The 8,887-nt window shown below is 40.0% G+C and overlaps 1 non-coding gene across 1 annotated transcript; it reads right to left on the reverse strand.

Annotated features, from left to right (window-relative positions):
* Positions 1-8,020: 8,020 nt before the first annotated feature.
* Positions 8,021-8,091, reverse strand: LOC112208485 (small nucleolar RNA SNORD56). Its single transcript, XR_002942963.2, has one exon. It is a non-coding gene; the product is annotated as a small nucleolar RNA SNORD56 (small nucleolar RNA).
* Between the last annotated feature and the right edge of the window lie 796 nt (positions 8,092-8,887).

Here is an 8,887-nt window from a genome sequence, read left to right on the forward strand (position 1 = left end):
GAAGCCTTCTTCTGTCATCAAAGTCTTTCTCCATCCCGCTTTGTTCTGTTGCTGGTGAGGAGCTGCGTTCCTTTGGAGGGGGAGAGGCGCTCTGATTTTTAGAGTTTCCAGTTTTTCTGCTCTGTTTTTTCCCCATCTTTGTGGTTTTATCTACCTTTGGTCTTTGATGATGGTGATGTACAGATGCGTTTTTGGTGTGGATGTCCTTTCTGTTTGTTAGTTTTCCTTCTAACAGTCAGGACCCTCATTTGCAGGTCTGTTGGAGTTTGCTGGAGGTCCACTCCAGACCCTGTTTGCCTGGGTATCAGCAGCGGTGGCTCCTGAACAGCAGATATTGGTGAACCGCAAATGCTGCTGCCCGATCGTTCCTCTGGAAGTTTTGTCTCAGAAGAATACCTGGCGGTGTGAGGTGTCAGCCGCCCCTACTGGGGGGTGGCTCCCAGTTAGGCTACTCAGGTGTCAGGGACCCACTTGAGGAGGCAGTCTGCCTCTTCTCAGATCTCAAGCTGTGTGCTGGGAGAACCACTACTCTCTTCAAAGCTGTCAGACAGGGACATTTTCGTCTGCAGAGGTTACTGCTGCCTTTTGTTTGTCTGTGCCCTGCCCCCAGAGGTGGAGTCTACAGAGGCAGGCAGGCCTCCTTGAGCTGTGGTGGGCTACACCCAGTTCGAGCTTCCTGGCCGCTTTGTTTACCTACTCAAGCCTGGGCAATAGCAGGCGCCCCTCCCCCAGCATTGCTCCCACCTTGCAGTTTGATCTCAGACTGCTGTGCTAGCAATGAGGAAGGCTCCGTCGGGGTAGGACAATCTCAGCCAGGTGCGGGATATAATCTCCTGGTGTGCCGTTTGTTAAGCCTGTTGGAAAAGCATAGTATTAGGGTGGGAGTGACCCGATTTTCCAGGTGCCATCAGTCACCCCTTTCTTTGACTAGGAAAGGGAATTCCCTGACTTGTTGCGCTTCCTGGGTGAGGCGATGCCTTTCCCTGTTTCGGCTCACATATGGTGCACTGCACCCACTGTCCTGCACCCACTGTCCGGCACTCCCCAGTGAGATGAACCCGGTACCTCAGTTGGAAATGCAGAAATCACCCGTTTTCTGTGTCGCTCACGCTGGGAGCTGCAGACTGGAGCTGTTCCTATTTGGCCATCTTGGCCTACTTATACTTTTTAAAAAATACTTTTAGTTCTGTGCAGGATGTGCAGGTTTGTTACATAGTATACACTTGCCATGGTGGTTTGCTGCACCCATCAACCCATCATCTACATAGGTATTTCTCCTAATGCTATCCCTCCCCTAGCCCCCCACCCCCAACAGGCCACAGTGGGTAATGTTCCCCTCCCTGTGTCCATGTGTTCTCATTGTTCAGCTCCCACTTATGAGTGAGAACGTGCATTGTTTTGTTTTCTGTTCCTGTGTTAGCTTGCTGAGAATGATGATTTCCAGCTTCATCCATGTCCCTGCAAAGGACATGAACTCATCCTTTTTCATGGCTGCATAGTATTCCGTCGTGTATATGTGCCACATTTTCTTTATCCAGTCTATCATTGGTGGGCATTTGGGTTGGTTTGAAGTCTATGCTGTTGTGAACAGTGTTGCAGTAAACATATGTGTGCATGTGTCTTTATAGTTGAATGATTTATAATCCTTTGAGTATATACCCAGTAATGGGATTGCTGGGTCAAATGGTATTTCTGGTTCTAGATCCTTGAGGAATCACCACACTGTTTTCCACAATGGTTGAACTAATCTACACTCCCACCAACAGTGTAGAAGTGTTCCTATTTCTCCACATCCTCTCCAGCATCTGTTGTTTCCTAACTTTTTAATGATCGCCATTCTATCTGGCATGAGATGGTATCTCATTGTGGTTTTGATTTGCAGTTATCTAATGACCAGTGATGATATGCTTTTTTTCATATGTCTCTTGGCCTCATAAATGTCTTCTTTTGACAAGTGTCTGTTCATATCCTTTGCCCACTTTTTGTTGGTATTGTTTGTTTTTTTCTTTTGAATTTAAGTTTTTTGTATCTTCTGGATACTAGCCCTTTGTCAGATGTATAGAATGCAAAAAATTTTCCAATTCTGTAGGTTACCTCTTCACTCTGATGATAGTTTCTTTTGCTGTGCAGAAGCTCTTTAGTTTAATTAGATCCCATTTGTCAATATTGGCTTTTGTTGCCATTGCTTTTGGTGTTTTAGTCATGAAGTCTTTGTCCATGGCCATGTCTGGAATGGTATTGCCTAGGTTCTTTTCTAGGGTTTTTATGGTTTTAGGTTTTACGTTGAAGTCTTTAATCTCTCTTAAGTTAATTTTTGTATGAGGTGTAAGGAAGGGGTCCGGTTTCAGATTTCTGCATATGGCTGGCCAGTTTTCCCAATGCCATTTATTAAATAGGAAATCCTCTCCTCATTGCTTGTTTGTATCAGGTTTGTCAAAAAACAGATGATTGTATATGTGTGGCATTATTACTGAGACCTCTATTATGTTCCATTGGTCTATATATCTGTTTTGGTACCAGTACCATGCTGTGTTGGTTACTGTAGCCTTGTAGTATAGTTTGAAGTCAGGTAGCCTGATGCCTCCAGATTTGTTCTTTTTACTTACGATTGTCTTGGCTATACACACTCTTATTTGGCCCCATATGAAATTTAAAGTAGTGTTTCCTAATTCAGTGAGGAAAGTCAATTGTAGCTTGATGGGGGGATAGCATTGAATCCATGAATTACTTTGGGCAGTATGGCCATTTTCACCATAATGATTCTTCCTATTCATGAGCATGGAATATTTTTCCATTTGTTTGTGTCCTCTCTTATTTCCTTGAGCAATGGTTTGCAGTTCTCCTTGAAGAGGTCCTTCACATCCCTTTAAGTAGTATTCCTAGGTATTTTATTCTCTTTGTAGCAATTGTGAATGGGAGTTCACTCATGACTTGACTCTCTGCTTGTCTATTATTGGTATATAGGAATGCTTGTGATTTTTGCACATTGATTTTTGTATCCTGAGACTTTGCTGAAGTTGCTTATCAGCTTAAGTAGATTTGGAGCTGAGACAACGGGGTTTCCTAAATATGCAATCTTGTCATCTGCAGATGGAGACAATTTGACTTCCTCTCTTCCCATTTGAATACCCTTTATTTCTTTCTCTTTCCTGGTTGCCCTGGTCAGAACCTCCAATACTATGTTGAATAGGAGTGGTGAGAGAAGGCATCTTGTCTTTTGCCGGTTTTCAAAGGGAATGCTTCCAGCTTTTGCCCAATCAGTATGATATTGGCTGTGGGTTTGTCATAAATAGCTCTTATTATTTTGATATATAGTCCATCAATACCTAGTTTATTGAGAGTTCTTAGCATGATGGGGATTTGAATTTTATTGAAGGCCTTTCCTACATCGATTGAGATAATCATGTGGTTTTTGTCATTGGTTCTGTTTATGTAATGGATTATGTTTATTGATTTGTGTATATTGAGCCAGGCTTGCATCCCAAGGATGAAGCCGACTTGATCATGGTGGATAAGCTTTTTGATGTGCTGCTAGATTTGGTTTGCCAGTGTTTTATTGAGGATTTTTGCATCGATGTACATCAGGGATATTTGCCTGAAATTTTCTTTTTTTGTTGTGTCTCTGCCAGTTTTTGGTATCAGGATGATGCTGGCCTCATAAAATGAGTTAGGGAGGAGTCCCTCTTTTTCTATTGTTTAGAATAGTTTCAGAAGGAATGGTACCAGCTTCTTTTTGTACCTCTGGTAGAATTCGGCTGTGAATCTATCTGGTCCTGGGCTTTTCTTGGTTGATAAATTACTGCCTTAATTTCAAACATTCAAGTCTGCTGAAGCTGTGCCTACAGCTGCCCCTTCCCCCAGGTGCTCTGTCCCAGGGAGATGGGAGTTTTACCTATAAGCCCCTGACTGGGGCTACTGTCTTTCTTTCAGAGATGCCCTGCCCAGAGAGGAGGAATCTAGAGCAGCAATCTGGCTACAGCGGCTTTGCTGAGCTGCAGAGGGCTCCTCCCAGTTCGAACTTCCCGAGTGGCTTTGTTTACACTGTGAGGGGAAAACCGTCTACTCAAGCCTCAGTAATGGTGGACAGCCCTCCCCTTACCAAGCTCGAGCGTCCCTGGTTGACTTCAGACTGCTGTGCTTGCAGCAAGAATTTCAAGCCAGTGGATCTTAGCTTGCTGGGCTCTTTGGGGGGTGGGATCCACTGAGTTAGACCACTTGGCTCCCTGGCTTCAGCCCCCTTTCCAAAGGAGTGAACGGTTTTGTCTCGCTGGAGTTCCAGGCACCACTGATGTCTGAAAAAAAACTCTTGCATCTAGCTCGGTATCTGTCCAAATGGCTGCCCAGTTTTGTGCTTGAAACCCAGGGCCCTGGTAGCATAGGCACCCAAGGGGATCTCCTGGTTTGCGGATTGCAAACACTGTGGGAAAAGTGGAGTATCTGGGCCGGATTACGCCATTTCTCAAGGCACAGTCCCTCACAGCTTCCCTTGGCTAAGGGAGGGAGTTCCCAGATCCCTTGTGCTTCCTGGGTGTGTTGACACTCCACCCTGCTTCAGCTTGCCCTCTGTAGGCTGCAGCCAGTGTCTAGCCAGTCCTAATGAGAAGAACCAGGTACCTCAGTTGGAAATGCAGAAATCACCCACCTTTTTCCCATTTTCCCTCACTTTTCTCTATGCTTTGCTCTCCAGCCATCTTGGACTTTCTCTAATTCCATAAATATGTCACTATCCATTCATCTTTAAGACTTGAGTACTATTTTTTATGTGCGGAGCACTCTTCACTGTGTTTTCTATTATTTATCTTCTATCCTTAGGATCTCTGCTTGAAAGTCAGTTTCCCAGGCCAGGTGCGGTGGCTCACACCTGTAATCCCAGCACTTTGGGAGGCCAAGGCAGACGGATTGCCTTAGGTCAGGAGTTCCAGACCAGCCTAGCCAACATGGTGAAACCCCATCTCTACTAAAAATATGAAAATTAGCCGGGCGTGATGGTGGGCTCCTGTAATTCCAGCTACTCAGGAGGCTGAGACAGGAGAATTGCTTGAGCCCGAGGGGCAGAGTTTGCAGTGAGCTGAGATCATGCCATTGCACTCCAGCCTGGGTGACAAGAATCTCCATTTCAAAAAAAAAGGTCAGTTTCTCATAAGGGCCTTCCCATTCTCCCAAGATTATGTTAGATTTCTTGTGCTCTATAATAATCTCTTCTATAATTCTATAATTTATCTTGACAGTGCTTAACTACAGTTAGTAATTTTATCTATCATTTACCTACCTATATGTTTGTCCATCTGTCCATTCATCCATCCATCTACATATCTGTCATTTATCTATCCATTTATTCATCTATCTACCTATCTATCTATCATCTATCATTTTTCCATCTGTCCACTCACCCACCCACTAACCTACCTACCTACCTACTTGCCTACCTGCTTACACATCTACCTAGGGTGATTGTTAATGTTTATCTCCCTCTTAGATCATAAACACCATGGAGTTCTTGTACTTTGTTAGTCACAGAACAAAACATATAGTATGTACTCAAGAAATATTTTTTGAGTGAGTGAATGAATGAATAAGTGAATATAATCTGATAAAAATCTCAATCTGTTCAATTGTATTTTGACTATCATGATTGAGGAATGTGTTATTCAAAGATTTACAAAGTGCACTAGCAGAAAAGCATTATCTTTGCTATCCATTTGATGGTATGACTAGGGTGTAAAGAGTATAGGAATAATACTATTTTATATGCATAATGACTGATAATTTTCAAATCAGAGAAAAATGCCCTCCATTTCCAATGATGTACATTGATAGATAAGAAAATATAAATCTTTGAAGTAGAATATTAGATAATTTCGCCCTTCTTGGCATATCATATAAATGAAATCATTCAATATGTAGCATTTGTTTTCTGCCTCCTTTAACAAAATGCATTTAAGATTTATTTATGTTGCTATGTATCAGTGTTTTTTTCTATTAATTGCTAAGTGTCATTCCATTATAAGTATGTAAGTTCTTTTGAGTCATTCACCTGGTGAAGGACATGTTAGTTGTTCCCAGCTTGTGGTGTTTCACATACAAGTCTTGTGTCAATATAGATTTACAATTTATAATACTTGAATAAATACCAAGAATTTAGATTGTGTATATTTAATGTTATTAAAAACTACCAAATTATTTTCCAAAATTATCGCATTTTTACATTTCCACCAGAAGTGAGTTCCTATTACTCAACATTTTCCATAGCAATCGACAGTGTCAATCATTGAACTTTTAGCCATGGTAACACATAAGTACGATTTCTCATTGTGGTTATAATTTAGATATTCCAAATGTCTAATCAAGCTGAATATCTTTTCAAATACTTATATGAAAACATGTCTGTTAAAAAATTTGTCCATTAAAATAACTTTTTCAGATACAAACAAGTAGAATATTAGAATATCCATAATTATGCTTCCCCATATGAGAAGTCTAACAAGCAGAACCATAAGTTGCCCCGTGAGATGCAGAAAAGACATATGATAAAATTTATTCTTTATTATTTATTTTAAAAATAACAAAATAGGAAAATATAATGATTTTTTTTGAGACATAATCTCACTCTGTCACCCAGTCTGGAGTGCAGTGGTATGATCATGGTTCAATGCAGCCTTGACCTTCCGGGCTCAGGTGATCCTCCTGCCTCAGCCTCCAGGGTAGCTGGGACTAGAGGTGCATGCACAATGCCTGGGTAATTTTTTGTGTTTTTAGTAGAGACAGGGTTTTGCTGTGTTGCTCAGGCTGGTCTCAAACTCCTGGGCTCAAACAATCTGCCTGCCTTGGCGTCCCAAAGTGCTGGGACTACAGCTGTGAGCCACCATGCCTGTCCTATGGTGATTTTTTAATATACAAATTCATTTAAAAATAATCTCTATTTTCTCATATATATCAATCATGGAGATTCAGGGGTATTTCTCCTTATATATTTCTTACCCCCAAATCAGCATTATACTTGATAGTGAATAATGAGTATATACATTATACTCAGGAAAAATGTCAGGATGCCCATTCTCATCACTATCTTTTAACATTGTTTTGAAATTACTGTTAAGGAGTGGGATTAAAAAGATTAGGTGGTGGAAAGATGATGATTTTTGTTTCTAAGTTTTTTCTTTTTTGCTTTATTCCTTTATATGTTATTTATATTTATTACTTTTAAAAAATAAAAACATTATCACTACAAACAGCCATCTCTATATATAAAGTTTACGTTACATAGCATGGTCTATATTAAAAAAGAATTAGAGTCTGACTCACTTCTCAAACTTGCTAAATTCTGTTACTTGGGACTATTGAGAGCAGAACTGATTGTAGATTTAGGGGTAGGAGTTAGGCAAAAGTAGAAATAAACCAGGTTGGAGATTTTAGGATGAGAGGCAGACATTAGTTTTGGTCAATACCATTGTGGAATTTGGAACCAGGTGAAATAAATCATTAAGATTCAGGAGTCAACATAGTCCACCAAGCTTTGAACTAAGGAAGTGTATAGTAAGTACTTCCTACATATCAGGCACAACTTATTTTGGCTGAGTTAATTCTATAAATTTTCTTAAAAAGTAGAACTAGCCATCTTTATTTTACACTGGGGAAATATAGAGAGAAATTAAGTAATCTAGGAAGGCTTGGACTTGAACCCATGTCGGTCTAACTGTAAAGACTACACTCTTAACTACTGAAGTATACTTCTACTTATTTGGATGTTTCTCAAGCAGCAGCTCTGAACTTCAGGCAAATCTATCAGATTAATTCTGTTGGTTTATCTTTCCCACATGGATACCGTCACTATTTTGAATACTACTTTCAAACTCAGATTTTCCCAGTAATTTACAGGGACTACATTGATTTTTTAAAGCATTTTTCAGAATTTTTTGCCTATAGGTGTGTTTTTCAAACTCTGGATTCGAACCCAGTAATAGGTCATGGAATCAGTCTAGTGGATTGTGATTAGCATATTTTTTCTTCTTTTATCTTTTCTTCACTCAGACCCAAAGCATCAACACTCATTACGTAAGCTGCTGCTGACAAAAAATATTGTCATCCTAATAGTGTATTTTAAATGTAATAATGCAGAATAGGAATACAGGGATAAATAGAAAATATCAGAGTTTATTAAACATAGTGATGACGAATATTCCGTGAGACATTATTTCCAAATATACATAGACACACATATTCTTTACATTGAAAGGTTTAAAAGCTACTGGCCTATAGAATATCTTGGCTTCAGATTAAGTGCTCTTTTGTTTCCTGATTTTTATTTCAAGTAAATAAGTCTTGTCGCCCTAATAAATATAAACCTAACTGCAAGCGTAAAGGTAAAATGGCATACATCTCTTAGTTTATTATTGCACCTAAACTGATGCTTGGCACATAACAGGTTCTCAATAAATATTATAATAATTGTAAATGTAGGTGAAGAGGCCAGGATAGCACTGGGGAACAGTGGGCAGCTGGCCAAATCCATAGCTAAGCTCTCATAGCTCTGGCCTCCAAAACTTGTAGACCAAGGCAGGACTGAGGGACACGAAACAACAAGATGCAAGGTGTCAGATAGGAGCACTGATTATTTCATGTGGCTTGTCTTTTTTCTGATGATCAATGTGGAAAATATGCACTACAAATAAATAAAGGGGAAAAATACACCTATAATCCTAAAACTGAAAGATAACCACGATTATTTATTACATTTACAGCCTATTAACATTTGCTACATCTTTCTCCTGTCTTTCCTGTAGTATTACTCTGGTAGTACCCTATGCATATGCCTTACCATATAATAATTTCTCTTCATAATTATAGTTTTATTGGTTATATAATAGCAAATTCTAGCTCTGTTTCATAG

The sequence above is a fragment of the Pan troglodytes genome, chromosome 13 (genome assembly GCF_028858775.2).
Source record: "Pan troglodytes isolate AG18354 chromosome 13, NHGRI_mPanTro3-v2.0_pri, whole genome shotgun sequence".
In the NCBI taxonomy this organism is placed as follows: domain Eukaryota; kingdom Metazoa; phylum Chordata; class Mammalia; order Primates; family Hominidae; genus Pan; species Pan troglodytes.